Source organism: Dendropsophus ebraccatus, unplaced genomic scaffold (assembly GCF_027789765.1).
Source record: "Dendropsophus ebraccatus isolate aDenEbr1 unplaced genomic scaffold, aDenEbr1.pat pat_scaffold_1773_ctg1, whole genome shotgun sequence".
In the NCBI taxonomy this organism is placed as follows: domain Eukaryota; kingdom Metazoa; phylum Chordata; class Amphibia; order Anura; family Hylidae; genus Dendropsophus; species Dendropsophus ebraccatus.
Window position 1 is genome coordinate 1 of NW_027209201.1, and position 17,093 is coordinate 17,093.

At 42.3% G+C, this 17,093-nt stretch overlaps 1 long non-coding RNA gene across 1 annotated transcript; it reads left to right on the top strand.

The window, feature by feature from the left end:
• Positions 1-5,102: 5,102 nt before the first annotated feature.
• Positions 5,103-16,872, top strand: LOC138775570 (uncharacterized). Its single transcript, XR_011360597.1, has 3 exons — positions 5,103-5,167; positions 5,531-5,623; positions 16,721-16,872. It is a non-coding gene; the product is annotated as an uncharacterized lncRNA (long non-coding RNA).
• The last annotated feature ends 221 nt before the right edge of the window (positions 16,873-17,093 follow it).

Here is a 17,093-nt window from a genome sequence, read left to right on the forward strand (position 1 = left end):
CTGCTCCACACTAATGAGGGGCAACACCCCACAACAGCTGTCTGTGGATGGATATCTGGCCTTGGTTTTTCCCTTGTAAAGAATCCGGGTCTGTGCTGGTGGTGAAACCTTCTTTCCTCTAATTTTAGAGTATGTCCCCTTGTTATGGTTACAGACCTAGGTGTAACAAGGTCACTTGAAACATCTCTGTACTGTCCATTCATATATTTGTACGTTGTGATCAGATTGCCCCTAAGACGTCTTTTTTCTTAACTAAATACCCCCAAACTTGATAACCTTTCCTGGTACTGTAACCCACCCATTCCCTTAATGACATTGGTCGGCCTCCTTTGTACCCTCTCCAGTTCAGCTGTGGTCCTTCTCATAGTATTCCATGTGTGGTCTGACCAGTGATTTAAAAAGAGGCAAAACTGTATTCTCATCTTTAGCATCTATGCCTCTTTTGATGCATCCCATTATTTTATTAGCCTTGGCAGCTGCTGCCTGGCACTGATCACTAAAGTTTACTGTCCACCAATACCTCCAGGTCCTTTTCAGAAGCAGTTTTACCCAGTGTTTTTATTTAACACATAACTTAAGTTATTTATATGGCCCAAGTGCATAGCTTTACATTTATCCACATTAAACTTAATTTGCCATTTCCCTGCCCAAGCTTCTAGCTTCTCCAATTCCCTCTGTAATCTTTTATGATCCGCTTCTGTGATGATTACTTTACCCAGTTTAGTGTCATCTGCAAAAATGGATTATACTCTGTAGCCCCTCTACAGGGTCATTAATAAACATATTAAAAGTAGTGGACCCAATTTTGAGCCCTTTGGTACCCCACTAGTTACTACACTAGTCTGTATTTGTGGACATGCATAAGACTAAATATAGGATGTATACAGAAAGTAGAATATTTTTGATCAAGACTGTCTGAGATGGCCTTGGAGCCACCAGCCGTCAGTATGCACATGTTGACCTTTTGTGTCACCCGTATAACCTGATGATACAGTGCACAGCCATACATATAAGATGGATACCTCGTCTTTGTGGTAAACCTTGCTTAAATCATTGTAAAAGAATTTTTCATCCAGTTTACTTTCTGTGTTAAATAACAGCCAATCCCTAGATTTGTTGTTGACGCTTGATGTTATTTCTTAGCAATAACAATTTCTTTGACTGAATCCGACAGGGTTAAGCAGAAAAACCACAGACACAGCACAATGAGAAGAGAAATGTTCACGTCGGAACCTGTTTGCATGCAGTCTGCATTTTCAAGGCTTGATTATTCTTTCCTGCTCCGTGATGGATAGGCCTGTCTGGGATCATGTGTCATGTGTTCGTTTTGTATGATTTGATGAGCTGTCACTCTGAGGCTTTTTTCTTTCTTACTAGAAAAAAAAGTCATGGCTGGTGCCTTCTCTCTCTCTCTCTTCTCTCTGCTTGTTAAGGCTGTCTTATGGTTACCGAGTTATATTCCTTTTGCCTATGTATAGTCATACCTGTGATGGGCTTTAAAGAACTCCAACTGAATTTTATCAGGACCGACTCCCAACTCCTGTTCCTCCATAAATGGCTGGTCATATACCAGGGGAGTTATTTATCACACTGGCTCAGCAGCTTCTCCCTAATGTCCTACGTGATCCTGGGACGATTTCTGAGGGAATAAGGAAAGATATAAAGCAGATTCTCCTGTGTGTGCAGTGGATACAGCCAGTCTCCAGCCTCCATGTCCTGAACTACTCACAACTAGACTAGATGCAGCAGGTGGTCTTTACCTGCTGACAATTTTCTATGTTTCTAACTAAATATTCACCAGCCACAAAGAAACACTGCTAACAATGCCAGATTCCTGTATAGAGGGGGTCACACATAGTGATATAGAGGGGTCACTGTGAGGGCACAGGGATGGGTGAATAGGACTTCTTTATTATGAGCCAACCTCCCCCTGCCCCCCCCCCCTGGATTTTTCACTGTTGCTCAGAATACCCCTTTAATTTCTCTCTCTCTTTCTCTCTCACACTCACTCTCTCTGTCTCACTCACACACACACACACACACACACTGCTGCAGCCACAGCACACATACACACACACACACACACACACACACACACACACAGCTGCAGCCATATCACACACACACACACACACACACTCATACATACAGCCTGCTGCAGCCATAGCATACATACACAGCCTGTTGCGGCCATAGAATACCACGTTGAGGACAGTGGTTACTGCTGCACTACTTATGCCTTCTCCTCCTCTATTTTACACAGGATATCTTCATATTACACTACTGTTCATATACAGTCATCCAGCATCCAGGGAGAGAACAGCACAGATATCCTCCCCACACACAATGGACTCTTCCAGCTTAGAAACAAACTGCCAAATAGTGACAACTTTTCCCCGTCCACCCTTATCTATAGGGCCAATGTCCTATTAGAATGTTGCTCATAAAATATATTGATGAGCAAAACTTATAAATTCATATGAAAACTCATTTCTAATTTTTTTAAAGATTTTTTTTTTTTAAAGTGACTGTACCACTAGGCCCAGGCTGAAGCACTGGATGCTGGCCGACCCACCCTTAGTGGGAGAAAACCCCAGCCCCTCTATGATAGGGTTCCATTGATTCTAATGGAGTCACGTCATGGAGGGGCTGGGGTTTCTTCCCACTAAGGGTGGGTCGGCCTGCCCCCAGTGCTTCAGCCTGGGCCTGGTGGTACAGTCACTTTAGAGTTGGTACGTTTTTTCTGACTCCAGCCAAAACTAGCTCTGACTCCACAGCCCTAGTTGTCAGCATTAAATTGTAAATCCGCACACTTTGAAGATGGTATCCCAGCTTATTTATTGCTTAAGAAATTAAAACCACAGACATGAGGCCATGTTTTAACAGCTGGACATTCATGTGTTTGAGATATTTTTCAAGAAGCCAGAAAGTCAATTATTTTAGTTGATTGTTAACTAATAGTACACATTTTCCTGATCAAGTAACAGAGAAAAAAATGATAGAATTAGTGGCCTTTTACGTGGGCCAATTATCAGCAACTAGTGTTTGGCTGCTAATCGGTCTGTTTAAAAGTGTCAGCGATCAACTGAGGAGCTGTAAAACACCTGATCCTCAGGTTTCTGTGCACGCTAAAACATATCACTATTGGCCCGGCAGCAGGGTTGTTTATGCCTTCTCAAGGCAGCTCTGCCATTCAGCGGCCGAGGCGGGACCCCGCTACGGCGGCTGATTGGCAGAGCTGCCTTGAGACATCACGATTCATGCGGCAGCTCTGACCAGGAAGCAGCCGCGGGACAGGAGTACTGGGCAGCGCGATCCAGGCACCAGCGCTGGAACAGGGAGGTAAGTGACCTCTGGCTTCAATTTCCACCCCCTCCCTGGGGATCCTCAAAAATACCCCTGGCCCAGAGTACCCCTTTTAAAGGATAAAAGCATCTAACCTGCTGATATTTCCTTATAGCACACAGGGCGCTGAGGATGAAGGCAAGTTTTCTTGTACTTTGTAGTCTAATCCATATGCTAATGAGATGATTTGGTGCACTGGGGGTGGACGTGTCTCAGTGAAGAGTGCCAGAGTTAAGTTCCTGCAGAGCACAGCCCAGTATTCATTAGAAGAGGCGGGCCAGCCAGGGTAGATAAATGCACTGAGGGCTGTAGTCGCACCCCAGTGCACTAAACTCTCTCATTAGCATACAGATTAAACCACAAAGTACATGGAAACGCATGAGCTATAGGGACATATCTGCAGGTTAGATGCTTAAAAACTGCTCTGATGGTTTCTCTTCAAATTGTAGTGAAATCTCCATTGTTTGCTGGCCCTGTCATTGAGGTTGAAATGCTTTTTCTGAATAATAAAAAAAAAAAAAAAAGCTTTAAAGCGTTATCCTACAATCAAAAGTTATCCCCTATCACAAGAACAGAGGTCAAAAGTCCCGCATAATGAATGGAGCACAGCACGCGCAACCAGCAGTCTATTCTTTTAGGAGTTTCTGAACATTGTTGAACAAGTAGCCCCTTAGAGCACAGGTGTCAAACTCACGGCCCTCCAGCTGTTGCACAACTACAATTTACATCATGCCTGGACGGCCAAAAGCTGAAGATTTAGCTATCCATGCATGATGGGACTTGTAGTTTACAACAGCTGGAGGGCTGTGAGTTTGGCACCTCTGCCAAGAGAATGAACACAACACACCACAGTTATTCTTCCATTCTCTATGGGGCTTCTGAACATTGTTGAGATCCTTGGACACCAGGGACCTGACAGATTGTCTCTTTAATTGCATTTCTTTCCAGAATGAATATAGAATGTTTAGCTGTTAGACATATATTATGTTATATTTATGATTTGTTCATTTGCTACAAGTAAGTTGGGGAACCATCCTGTAAATTGATCCTACATTTTATGCCATTTTATGTTTTGTTTTTCTAAAAAAAAAAAAACTGTCTATACTACTAGCAAACTTAACTAAATAAACTTAATAACAATCATAGTTGTCTTTATGGCACCTTTTATTTTTGATAGAGCTAGGGTTATAATAGTTTCTATTGCAAATTAAACCATACAGAGACTTCAATATGATATTCTTCCCCTGGAAATTTCATTAGCATTTTTGCTAGTGAAAACCAGGACTAGATGACAATTCTAAGTCCAGGGTCACTGTATATGTTTTGACAACTGCTATACAGCAGCAATAAAGCATGACAGCCTCCTATTCATATGTCACTTATAAAAGGCTTGAGTCCGGTTATATCGGACATCTTGACAGCAGGCAGCGCCCTTTGATTGAATATATTTATTTTCATGGAATTTATGTAAGCGCATCTTGAAAGAATTACTTTTGTTGATACTTGGTTTCCCTGGTAGGAGGTCTTAAACTTGGACTTCACATATTAAAGTGTATCAGGCACCAAACCTACTTTTCTAACTGCAGTGTAAAACACACTGTGCATTAAAATGTAGGGGCATTCGAGCAAGGTAAAGGGATCCCCCCTTGGATCTCATCACTTATTGGTATCCTCTTTAAACTTTGGCTGTGCTGTTGCCATGCAACAGTGGACACACTTTCCCACAATCCCTCTTGCTTTCATGTACACTGGAGACTAAGAGCCTTAATACACAGAGCAATAATCTGCCCAATCTGGCCGATTTGGCCCATCATCGCTCCATGTAAAGACGACGTCTATCATCAACTGATTGTGTCTTTTGGTCCTATCATAAAATCGACCGCCGGGCATGAATCGCTATGTCTATTAGTGATGCGCAGCTGATGACTGTGTAAAAAAATAAATAAATAAACTTATACATACCTGTCTACGCCCCCTAATGTCCTGTTAGGCTCAGCCTGCTCTCTGCAGTGTCTGAAGTGACAGGCCGCACAGCCAATCACTGGCCGTGGCACTATCCCGGCGATTGGCTGAAGCTAGCAGGACATCAGGGGCATAGACAGGTAGGTATAAGTTTATTATTTTACACTTATTAGGCAGGGACATAGCTAACGCAGCTCTTCACTTCTGTCTTATCTCTCTGCAGGTTCTTGATGATGATGAGCGTATGCATCTCTTTACTTCAATTCTTCCTGAAATGGTTTCTTTGACTCTTAAGCTTCCCAAACTCTGCACACAGGTAAGACATTAACAAGTGCCGTGGAATCTGCTGGCGCTATACAAATAAATAACTCCAGTATAAGTCAGTGCAAGGTGTATGAGGCCCTACAGAGTCTTCACTGACAGATGCCAAACATTCATGTATATGGAGAGGATGAGAGAGAGAACGGTCAGCCCAGTGACCAGTCGGATGGCAGTTATTGAGGTTTATAGGCAACTTTGTTTGATGAATATGTCTTCACTTACCTTCATCCTCAGCACCCTGGGCACAAAAGGGACATATCAACTGGTATGATTCTTATAACCAACTTATAGTTTCCCTTTAAATCCATCCCCCACAATTCAACTATGTACAGGGACTGGTGCGTTTTTGTATCAGGACTGTTTCTGTACGTCTGTACGGTGAGGGAAAATAGAGGGCTTGGGACCTTTGTTCTAGTGATCAGTGAGGGCATCTCATGTTTATGGATAGATGATAATGAGGTAAAAGACCTGAGGGGGACTGAACTACACATAGAGCTTAGAGACAGGAGTGTGTGGAGGCACAGAACTAGAGAAGAGTACAAGCAGAGGCAGATTAAGGGGTTGTCCAAAATCTTTTTCTTTCAAATCAACTGGTGTCAGAAATTTATATAGATTTGTTTTTACTTCTATTAAAAAATCTCAAGTTCCTGTCTCGACCAGAGATGTCAGCAGAGAGCACTGTGTCTGAATGTAAATAAAACAACATTTCCTGCAGGACAGGAGTACTGTATACCTCTGTGGTCATGCTGTTACCAAATATTGTACAGCTAATGGAGATGCCAGTACTGGACACCATCCACCGAAAAAGCAACCACATGGAGCACTTAAAGGGGTTTTACTAATTAAAAGTTACTTGTCCTAGGGACACAACTGTCGGCAGGAGTTGTGATCACAGTTTGCTGCCCTCTTGTGTGCTTGTACCTCGTGAAGTCCAACAGAAGAAAGATCACACAATGCAGTTCCTTTTTTGCAAATGATCACTATATTGTAAATAAGTTTTACAAGATATCCGGGTATAACATATTCACCCATATGTGCAGAATGTCCAGATGCGGACACAAGAGGAAGATAGTTCATATGCTCATGTTCATTCCTTGAAACATCGCAATCTTCGGTGCTCACAGCCGCAACGCCGTTCACCTTCAGAGAGATGTCTGCAGCTCAAACATGAGCATATGAACTATCTTCCTCTTGTGTCTGCATCTGGACATTTTGCACTTATGGGTGAATATGTTATACCCTGATATCTTGTGAAACTTATTTACAATATAGTGATCATTTGCAAAAAAAAAGAAACCGCATTGTGTGATTATTCTTCTATTCCACAGGCAGTTTTTGCAATATACTCTAGTTTTTCTTTGTTTAAATCAAGGTTGTACATATGGCAACTAGGTGTCTTCCTTCCTGTCAAGCTGCAGTCCATGCCCCCTCCATGCAGATATTTGTCCTTTTTTTTCAACATAAAGAGACCAAACACAGAAAGTCTTAGTCCTTTGTGTGCACACAGATATGGCTTTTGATTGAGTGACAGCCATTGGAGCGGGACAAGTATACACTGTGCATGTATACAGCTGCTGCATGTCCACATTCAGTAGCATGGAATCCTAGGGGTGCTCGCATTGTATGGCCAGCTCTCCTATCACACAGTGACATTATACTGATTGAATTGTTCACACTGAGTAATGTGAGAAAAGGAATTTAAAGCTGAATTCGTGCATGGATTCAGTTCGAAATTTTGCCTGTAAAATATGTACAGAGCAATGTCCCATTGGTGCTCTTGAAAAAAGTAGCCATTGTTTTTGTAGCACTGGACAACCCCTTTAATAGTAAAATTGTTCAGGTTTAGTGTTAGACTGTACATTCCCTCCACTCGCTGACAGCAGCTCCCTGTGTATAGAGATAATACTAGATGCTCCTACTTCAGGCTGTGTTGTCCTGCTCTTTATGCCGAACGGCAATCCTGTCCTTAAAATGAAGGAGCATGTGGCCATGCCCCCCCTCTATGTCCTCCATAGGCATATACAGGCTCAGAGGTGAACATGCTCCTCCATGCACAGACATCTTTTGCACAGAATCATCATTCAACATACAGACCAGGGTGGCACAGCATGTAGGAGGGGAGCCTGATATCAGTGCTATGAGGTACACCGGAGCTCCTGTCAGTAAGTGCCGTGTGTACATTTACTAATACTGTACACTGGGTAATATTACTCTAAAGTGGCCAATCCCTTTCAAGTAAAGTGTTTGTCCCCCCAGTTATCATACCCCTTTGGTATGTATCAACTAGATCTCTCACTTTAAAGGAGAACTATCAGTAGGTTAGACGAATCTAACCTGCTGATATGTCCCTATTACCTTCATCCTTGGCGCCTTCTGCGCGGTAGGTAAATATTAGCAGGTTAGATTCGTCTAACCTGCTGATAGTTTCCCTTTTAAGATGTTCATTTCCATTCCTCCTTATCACATCCCTTCTGTTCATATACATATTCTATTATGTAAATAAATTCGGTCTAAATGAGGGAAGAACATACCAATAGGAAGTCTGAAAAATAGTTGGCATTATTGAATTCCGAGAACTCTGGACGACGGTTCTCATGGCTGACACAAGCTAATGAAGCATAAGACTCCTTTGATTTAGGTTACCAGTTATTGTTGGAGTTACTGTCTTGTCAATATACTGTCTGCTGGTTTCTGGGGTTGTGTGTATTTCACTCTGACACAAGGATAATATCCATCCCTTGTGAATCTTATGTGTTAGAATAGTGGCTTCAGTCACACTTGAAAACGCAATAAACACAGAAAATACTCGATGCTGTCAAGAGTCTGTATAAAATCTTAGATTATGTTGGTTTCCATTTAAGATAATTTAGAATGACTTGTGAGGATCATTTACATTCACTTGTCTTGAGTGTTAAGTAACTATTTACCTATTAAAAGGAGCACCTTAAAGGGAACCTGTCCCCAGATTCATGGTGCCCAAACCATGCACAGACCTGGCTGCGGCAGCCCCTTTCTAGCACAGAGTATTTAGGAAACTGCTTAAATAACTATTATAGATCTTTTAATCGCCATTCTGGAGTCACTCAAGAAAATATCACATGCTGCAAGGAAATCCATTTTTCTTCTTGCACAGCATATTCTGCAGCAAACGAGGTTATACATTTTGTTGGAATAATCTGCATACAAACCGTGCCACATTTACATGTGTGGCAGTAAAATGAAAAGAGCTTTTACATGGTTTAAACCCCTATTAGTATCAAACCTGAAAAAGCTCTATAACACTGGAGCTGTTGGCATATTACCAGTTAATAGGCAAGTACTTGGATCACTTTAGTTAAGTCATCTGCTTGTAATAGCACCTGTCAAGTAGTGGGATATACTATGGTGCGTTTACACAGACAAATTATCTGACACATTTTTGAAGCCAAAGCCAGGAACAGACTATAAACAAAGAACAGGTCATAAAGGAAAGACTGAGATTTCTCCTCCTTTTCAAAGCCATTCCTGGCTTCCACTTCAAAAATCTGTCACATAATCTGTCCGTGTAAAGACACCCTTAGGGTATGTGCACACTTCAGAAAGCGACGTAAAATCTGTGTGGATTCATGGGATGTTCATTCTTTGGACAGACGACGGAATCTGCCTGTGCATAGAATGGAGTCTGACACGGGAAGAGAGCGTGCACCCACCGCAGTCCGCAAGATGACGATGATACGCTGGAAGCAGGAAAGACAAGAACGCTAATGGAATTGATTGACTTTAACTAGGGCTGAGACTAATAGAGTGAGTCAGAGCATCTCCAAAACAGCAGGTCTTATAGTCCTGAGAGGGACACAAGTGACAGGGTGAGAGGAGCCTAAAGGCCCTATTCCACGCTCGCTGCCACTCCACGCTGCAGCAGCGAGCAGGTGAGTATGGGGAGGGCCGGAGGGAGCTGCGGAGGGGCTGCCCGGGTGATTGCTAGATCATCCGGGCAGCCCATAGCATACAGCAGCGTCTGCTGCCTCCGCTCCTATTTCACGGAGCGACGGCAGCAGATCATTGCTGTATCAGTCGTTTGTATTTCAACATGTTGAAAAACAAACGACTGCAACAATCAGCCGACATGAACGATGTTGGCTGATCGTTGCCTTCTATTCCACGGGACGATTATCGGTTGAATTAGGGCCTTAAAGCTCCCTAATGCACATGGGGAGTAAACTTACATCCACCGACTGGATCAACCTTTCAGCCTTGGCGCAGCAATACGGACTCATAAAAGCACCACTTTATTGCACACGCCAAGGCTGAAAGGTTGATCCAATCGGTGGATGTTGGTGTATTTTGGGCAATCGCAAAAATTGCCATTTTGTAGTCCCCCTCAGGTAGTTCTGTCCCTGCATGGTACTTATGTTCATGTTCACTTCTGGCATTAACAGCATGGTTTATGCTGATAATGCTTACAGCTCCCATGCTCCCCCCTTCCCCCAGCACAATCCCCTTCCCATTGTTAAGCATGGGTGGAATCTTATGCTGTGCCCCACTCAATTTAAAATAAGTCTTTCTCTGGTGTACCCTTTTAAGAGCAAACAGGGCTGGCAGATGCATAAATCTTATGGTATAGTAAAGGATGCTGTCAAATTACAATTGGTGTTGGTGTTAAATATCTGCCATTATATTATTCTCTCCGAACTACCACTTTTCTCCTCAGGGTGGCTCTCTTGTCTTCATTATTGTTTCCTAGTTTTGAGTTGGTGCTTAATGAGATTGAAGCATTGGTGCCTTAATTTCCTTATCTGGTCCCATTGGAATTGAAGGTGGGAATCTCCAACAAAATCTTTTCTGTTGTCTGAAGAAATTATTTTATTCTTAACAGGACAACTGGTTACAAAAGTGTAGCATATAATTATAGTGGATAACAGGCCTACAGCGATCTCACCATGTCACACTTAGGGAGGCACTGCAGGTACTTTATTGTGTTAGTGGGTGAGAGGACCCCATAAATGAGATGGGATACTAAATGGCATACTGGTACATTGTGTCCTGTAAGCTTACACTGTGGATGCAGCATGTTGTATAAATCCATAAGAGATGTAATTGTTTCAGCATTGTGCACAAGAACTACTGTCGCCAGACTTTGTTGCATATGCTATACATACAGAGACATGCAAAGGTTTGTTTTCATCTTAAATTTTAGCATTTTAATATTTTACATTTTCTAAAGAACAAAAAGTTGTGTGTGTGTGTGTGTGTGTGGGGGGGGGGTTAAAACCCTGCATGGTTAGTAGCACTCCCTTTGGCAAGTATCACGGCTTGTAATTTTTTTAGCCAGCCAGGTGTCTTTTAATTCTTGTTTAAGGAATTTTCTTCCGTTCCTCCTTGCAAAAGGATTCCGGTTCTGTTAGATTCCTGAACCGTCTTGCATGCACTGCTCTTTTGTGGTCTATTCACAGATTTTTATTGATCTGATCAGTGAGCTGTCATGGTAAAACCTTCAGCTTGTACCTTTTTGAGGTTGTCTGTTATGAGCCACCATTCTGTTCTAAAAGCCGTTATCTGGCTGGTATATACATCGCTATAGTCTGTGTGTCTGTATATAATTACAGTATATATTTACACTATATCTCTGTATATCTATTCTATACAAGTACAACTACTGTTTTTAGAGCAGAGGGTGGGTCTGTAAAGAGAAGGAGACAACTGTGCTAAATAAATGTATTTACAAAAATATTTTACTTGATGAGTCCTACAAGTATAACTGTTACCCAGGTGCCTACTGAAAGTATTACCGTGCACCAGCCAACCTTGCCGAATAGAAAATGATTAGGCCTAGCGAAATAACATTTAAAGGTTGTGAGTATCTGTTGTTTTGCTTATTTTGTGGTACTTTGGTGCAAATCTACGAACACTTCAAGTAATTCCTTGTGCATTTGTTCATATTCCATTTAGGCATACAATAAATTTAGGCGCCAATCGGAAGTGATAGTTACCGTGCACCAGCCAGACTGTGGCGATTTAAAGGCAACCAATGACCAAAAAACGTCTATTAAGCTATGGAAATGTGCTGTAGCGGCATCCTGCACACTTCCCAAAACTGATGTACATCCTGTAAGCTTACTTTATAAATTTGGGGCACTGTATGTAAATTGTCCCCAAGTAGTCATCTGGGCAGTGACCGCCGGCAAGTAGTCACGGTCCCCTGGGCTGTCCTGCGCGGAAATCATGTCCCGCTAGGCATGATTCTAACTACATAACTGCTGTGTTGTCATCCAGGTGCGTGCTGTCACTTACACCAGCGTGTCTACATTTTTACTACGCCGCACATGCGCAGTACAGCAGGTCTATGCTGTACTGCGCAGGTGCAGAATAGCCACAAATTGAGTTTGTGCCTATTCAGCACCTGCCCAGTGCAGGCTCACCACCCAGATGACTACTTGGGTACAATTTACGTACAGCGCCACAAGTTTATAAAGTAAGTGTGCAGGTTGTACTGCTACAGCACATTTCCATAGCGTACTAGAGATTTTTTAGGTGATTGGTTCCCTTTAAAGTATTGAAATAATTTTAAACCAAGCAAAATAACATTTAAAGGTTGCAAGTATCTGCTTTTTTGAGTATGTATTTTTTGGTACTTGGGTGCAAATCTATGAATACAAGAGTTCCTCATGCATTCCTGCATACATAATACCCCCGAAATGGGGAAAAAATAAAACGGCATTATTTCCACCTACTTTAACAATGATCTATAGGTAATCTGTTGGTGTAATAGCTCTGAAGCGAACAGCCTGCAAGGACAGGACGACCGCAAGTAACAGTCATTGTTTCGTGTGTAATTGGGTGAACTATTTCGGGTCTTTCGTAAAAGCTGTGTGTCACATCTTTAACTGTATGCCTTTGGGAAATCATTTCATCTTCAACTTGATTAGCTATTCACAGTAACAGTAATTGTGACCACAGGTGCCCAAACATGTCACTATGTCAGTACATCAGAGTATTAGATGAGGCCTTAAAGCAGAAGGAGTTGACTGTACATGAAGCAATTACTATATGGACTTATCTGTTAGTAAATGGAGACAAATGGGCCAGTCAATTAGGCATGATCAGAGCAGATAACCTGCAATGATAGTGAATGACCTATTCTAAACACTATTGATCTACCGCCCCCTTCACTTTGATTTACTACTTTGATGTTGAAGGATGAACAGAAACATGGATGCTATTAATAAAAAAAGCGTCTGCCAATTTTCAGCGAACAGCGATGTTGAAAGATCAAAATGAACGATTTCTCACTCATCGTTAAATCGTTTGCTGTGTTTACACAGTACAATTATCTCTCACATGCGATAGTTTATGCGAAATTCGAATAATAATCGTTCCGTGTAAACGCAGCATAAGATATTTCACCTAATAAATTGAATTTTTGTTACTACTGATGACCACCTGCTATAATTGCACCACTTCATCTCTGTATTTGTGTGTCTATAATGGTCCTTTTACACGGGCCGATTGTAGGTCAGCAGCGTTGCTAGAAACGCTTCTGCAGCCTTTAATCGCTGTGTAAAAGTGACAGCGATCACCCGATATTTGGCTGATGGCATCTTTTGAGCCTGCTTTAAAATTTATGTTTATCAGCTGTGCATCTCCCTGTGTTCAAAGGGTTTAGGAGGCATTCACTCCTAGTTGTTTCATCTGTACAACAGATTTCCCAAGCCTCTAACCCACTGGAATTGGGTCTCTATAAAAAGACCTGTACCTTGCAGAATAAGGTGGTCTGTGAGCACTGGATGTCGGCAGATTCCACAGTTGGATATGTCTCACATGAAGTTGTGTATCCAGCATCGGAAATGTATGTTTACCACCAAAGAACCCATCAAGTGATTTCTGTAGCCAACCTGAGAGTACAGTGTGGTAAAGGGAGACAAGCTGAGCTGTGATAATAGTATATCTTGACTGAACTCTAAAGGGCCTATTACACCAAATGATTAACAGCCGTACTTGGTGTAATAGGTCATGTTAAAAGACCACAGTCAGCTGCACAATGTCTGCTGATCATGGTCCTTCAACATGTTGAAACGCAATGATCAGTGCAGCGACAGCCTGTTGCTCGTCGCTCCATGTAATAGGAGCAGCTGCAGCAGACTGCTGCTAACATCAATGGGCCATTCAATGGGCCCCTCCTGCACCCCCCCGCTCCTCCTGGCTTGCTGTGTGTGTAATAGCACAGATAGCGAGGGGAGAACGAGGAGTGGGGAACGAAGAGTGCTGAACTGGCAGGTCGGTGTTTGCTTCCTCCTGCAAATTGTGCTGTGTAATACGGCCTTAAGTAAGGACCCTTATGCTGCGTTTACATGGAACAATTATCGTTCGAATTTTCGCGATAACTAACATTTCAGCGATAATTGGCTTGTGTAAACTTAGCGATTGATCAAGTAACGAGCGAGAAATCGTTCATTGTGATCGTTAAACAAGTTCTCAAATCGTCGTTGGTCGTTCGCTAAAAATTAGCAGATAGCTTTGTATAAACAGTCTTTTAAGAGTCCTGTTTTACCCTGCTAAAACATGCTAAAAACTGTCTACAAACTGGTACCCAGAAGTTGTTATCATACTGTGTGGGTGGGATTAACAGGATTCTTACTATTTTATATAGGAGTCCTGTTAGGATATAAGCCTCATTCAGACATCCGGAAGTGCTGTCTGCAATAGCAGATCCACAGATTGGATAGCACTTTGTGCTTCCATAGTGTTCCGCAATTCACAGACCACTGCATTCTAGACTGTAACCTGTCCAGCAGTTGCGGGTCAACACTGGGACATGTAATTTTTCCTTTTGCAGCATCAGTTACTGTCTATTCACGGATCTGCAAAAAATATAGATGTGTGCACAGGCACATAAAAACCCCTATGGGCCCTAAATTTGTCTGTGCGTTTTATCGAGAAATCCTGCTCCAAACTATGTAAGCCTATATATTGCCGAGCTTGGCTCCTTACCCTCTTTTGTATGCTTTTCTCAGGGTAACAAAATCGCCTCACCTTATAGTTGTTATATAATCCCTCGTCAGAACTAAATAAGCCAAATCTTTCTGCGTAGTGTAATCCTCCCATTCTATTTATTACTTTATTCCATATTATTCCTGTGCACTGGTGTCCAATACTGTATACATTATTCAGTATATAACATATTGAATAATGGCTAGCACTCCTCCTTGTAAAATCCATGTGACCCCAATTAGCAAGAAGCACCTGTGCACACATGGTAAGTACCCCCTCTTTCTCCCATTCTACCTGTTGGTGCAATGGTGAGTAGTAACGTCTTGTTCACACTTATGTTGCTTGACAGCCGCCTTCTCCGCTGGCGGCACCTGCGGAGTGTGGGGGGCCCAGTGGCTTTGGTCCTGTGACATTGGGGTTGCAGGGCCATTCTGAGGCCCCTATTCCCTGTTGTAGCTTGCTTTGCAGGGCTGGCGGTCACTGACCGACACAGTGTTTGTTCAGTGTAGGGACTCGTGGGCCAGAAGACCTGCACATGATACATGAGGCAGTATGGTTCAAATTATATACCAACATTCTTGCGTTGGTTTTTAAATGTAGCCGAGAGGCATTAGTGTCAGCCATGGGTACAGCAGCTCCTTTCTCTAGTTTTGTATCATTCAGTATATGTGTGAACTAGTGATTCGCACAGAAGTAGAGCTATTCCTTTCTATTAAGGGGTTACGCCATGATAAAAAGTGGGGAAAAAAATCTCCGGACACATCACCACTCTAACACTGTCCATGCAGAAACAGCTCTCTAGTGTAATTTTCACCCTTTTTAGCCCTTCTTCACCCCTGTGTAGCTCTTGTCTCTCCGCTTTCTGAGGGCAGGCCCCTGTGTGACCGTGAAGCAGCTGTATTTCCCAGGAGTGCATTACAGTCTGGCTCTTGGTAACTCCTTAGTTATCACAGCTGGGCACTGTTCACTATTGTAATAATCACTTTACACAGTTTAATTTCATCTGCAAACATTGGTATTTTACTGTGTAATCCCTCTACAAGGTCATTAACAAATCAAAGGGAAAGAAAAATATGTGCTGCACCCAAATATGCCCCCCCCCCCCAGTGATTACCAACTAGTAACAGTGACCTCCTCATGTAGTCTGTGCCATTAATAACCCTCTGGTGTTTCCCTATGCACTGAGCTAGTTCCTTACACACCACTTACCCCAGCACAAGCATTCTTCAGTTCATGCAGCGCACCTTCTATGTGGCCCAGTAAACCTTCTCGACATCAGAGACTGACAGGACACACGTTTTAAGCTTTGTGGACACACATTTCACCATTTCACATCCCCAAAATGTTCCATGACATAACCTACATAACATTAAAGAGCTTAGAACTTTAGCGTAGGATGAGAAAAAAAGAAAAAAAAAATGTCCCTTAGTAAAATATATATGCACACTCAAACCCAACCTCAGAACTGACAGGACACAAGTTGCACTTTGTCATTACTTAAAAGCCCAGCCTGGTGTCTCCTGGGTAAGACCACTGGGAAACATTGTAGTCCCTTTGCTGTCACTGCTGTCACTATGTCATAAACATATACCATTAGGACAACAGTTTAGGGTATGTGCGCATACCTTAAGGCTGTGCCTCTACTCCATATTACAGATGTTAGCATGAGGCTGTTTTTTTTTATTCATCAGGTTTTTTTTGTGTTATTTCCCCCCCGCCATTTATGGCTTGATTTACTGTATGAGAACATAGCCGAAGGTATCAATTCAGCATCACATAAGAAAATATTTACTGTGTCCTAAAGAGGAATCGGAGGTAATTGTGATTGGTTTCTTCTCATATGATTTGAGGTTTATAGCTTCGGTCTTGATTTTCCAATCTGATCTATAATTTCAAGGCCCTCTATTATTTTTATTGATTGTATATCTGCAGTGTGTCAGGCCAAGCCCCTTTAACCAGTCAGTGAGGATAAATGACTCCAGTTTAATGGTGCTGTTGATTTAAGGACCAGCTAAAAATATCAAATTACTCTTGCTTTAATTTGGTCAATTCAATAACCTGCTCATGTTATTCCACATTGTTAAATTCATTATGGCCAACCTACCCCCTCTTGTTTTCAATGCAGCCGATTCCATTGCTGAAGAAGAGAATGAATCACTCAATCACCATGTCACAGGAACAGATATCTTGTCTGCTAGCCAACGCTTTCTTCTGCACCTTCCCACGAAGAAATGCCAGAAAGTCCGAGTACTCCACCTACCCAGACATCAATTTCAACAGGTAGAGCTGTTCTTACTAAATTGCAATGTATATCCAGTTCCATGTGTATGAGTAAAAAAATCAGAGATCACAGATCCACATGTTACACATTGGAATTTTGCCGTAGCTTCACCAAAGAGAAAAGCTTATCTCTAGGGAATACAAAAGCTTTGGCCTTGAAATTCAGCATGCCTTTTTTATTCAGGATTCGCTCATTCACACTAGACAGTCAAGTTGTA